The sequence below is a fragment of the Momordica charantia genome, assembly GCF_013281855.1.
Source record: "Momordica charantia cultivar OHB3-1 chromosome 1 unlocalized genomic scaffold, Mcharantia_2.0 BLBB01000001.1, whole genome shotgun sequence".
Classification (NCBI taxonomy): Eukaryota; Viridiplantae; Streptophyta; class Magnoliopsida; order Cucurbitales; family Cucurbitaceae; genus Momordica; species Momordica charantia.
In genome coordinates, this window is record NW_028275157.1 from 9,713,719 (window position 1) to 9,716,026 (window position 2,308).

Sequence of the window (2,308 nt, forward strand, 5' to 3'; positions counted from 1 at the left end):
TTTGCAGGTCTTCTGCATACTATTTGGAGCTCACTGTCTAGCTCATCCTAACCGAACCGACGTTCGCGGAGTTGATCAATTTCTTGATTCAACATCGTGAAAATCTCAAAGTTTCAAATTTATGGAAATGTCGATGAAATATATTTTATTTTTTAAATAAATCTAAAATTATTGTTATTAATATTATGTGTATATTAATGTACTCTGTCGAATTCTTTTGAGTGTTTGGGCATGCAACCACTGGAATGCATAAATTTTTAATTCTCAAACCAAATTTTTAATTTTGTCTCAAATGTATTAAGAATTCTCTATAAATCATGTCATAAAAAGGAAATTTGGTTACAAAAAATTTGGTTACAAAAAAGTTGATGTATTGTTAAATTATTGATTTATTGACATAATTTTACACGTGGGTATGCCACTTAGACGTGGTATTCGGAAGAAATGAATTTTGTTGATGGTGGAGTTGAATTTTATTTAAGGGAGAGTTAGGTTTCTTATGTCAAATTCATCCGACAAAATGTACACATGTCCAAATATTTTAATATAACATTAATTTAAGAATATATCAACTTTCAGTTAACAATATTTTTACAAAATGGCTTAATCGAAAATTTTAATACATAAAAATAAGTTTAGAGCTTTAAAAGATTAACAACCCAATTATTTAAAAGATTGGAGACTGTTTTACATGTTTAGCTAAAGTTCATTTGAACTCAGAACATGAAGTCATCATTTCCATTATTTTATTATTTTTCTTCTCCTTGGAAATATAGTATTATAAATGTGGGAGGAAGAATTAAAAAACTTTCTAACAAGTTATTAATGTGAATTGTTATGGTTTTTAATACAAAAATGAACTTTATAAATACTACTTTCACTCGGATATTTTATTCGTTTTGCTACATGTATTCTAGAAATATTTTCAAAAAATAAAGTAAATTTTAAAACTAAAAAATATAATTTTAAAAAACTTGTTTTCTTTTTTTTTTAAAATTCGATTAAAATTAAGTGATTTTAAGAATGTGAAAGAAAAACAAAAAAAAATTGTAAACCAAACAATAATTGAAAATAAAAATCTAAAAACTAAAAGAAATAGCTAGTTATCCAACAAGACCTTAGTGGTGCTTGCTTGACCTATTATTTTGTTGTCATATAATTTTTTTTACAATTATTTACTTAAAAAATTATTTGAGTTTTTTCTTAAATAATTTATTTGATACACGTTTCATCACATTTGGATTCTGAAGATTTGAGGGTTTTATTTTGAAATAAAGATATAATTGAACATAGAGATCTAAATGTGGGAGGAAATATTAAATCATTGGACTTTTGACAATTAAGATATCACCGGTGGATTTTCTTATAATTAAAGTATAAAAAAGATAAAATTGGCTCAATTAATTATTATAATGAATGATTGGCCTATAAATAGGAAGAATTATGTGTTACGTTCCCTTTCTTTATTTATTTTATTTTTTCATGGCATGAAGGCATGCCCTATAATAATATTATTAGAATTATTAAAAACTGATGGACGGATATAAAAGCCGATTGATAATAAAATATAATGTCTCTTAACAATTTTAATAGTTATTAAGAAGGAATAAACCACCACTCAATTTGTTTGGGGAAGGGAATACTCTGGACACGTGGAAGACCCCTAGTGGTGCTCCAAGATGACTCATGAATCATGTCCAGCTCGGAAGGCCGAGACGGCCGCCACCAACGCCGACAAATGCCAAGTGTGAGGGCCGAGGTGAGCCTGGCCCAGGTCCGACCCACCGGGGAGCTCGGTATGGGCCGAGATGCGCAACTGTCTGCGGCGTGATTATCGGGCGTAACCGTCGGTCCCGAGATTACCGGATGTACCGACGGTCCCGAGATTACCAAATGTAACAGTCGCTAGATTAGCGGGACCATCACCCATAAGTAGGGGACCTCACTCCCCGATCAGGTACGATGATTTCTGGCTTCGAACTAGACTTGGAATCCGACCTATACTGACTTGATCGTCGGAGTGCTCACCTTTTTGTGCATGTCCGCCCAAGTGTTCAGGTCGGTCCGGAGGCCGGGTTCGAGCTACAACCAGGAACACACTGTTGTGCACATCTTTGCATAAACATTTGGCGCCGTCTGTGGGGACGACTGACAATCTAAGTCATCCCAATTCCTTTAAACCAACACGCGAGCGAACATGGTTCAACCAGCGAATTGGACCAATACGACGGATCGAAGGACTCTAGCTGCCAGCGATGCCCACCAGAGGGAGGTCGGAGCAGCGACGTTAGAGGGGCAAGGTCACGAC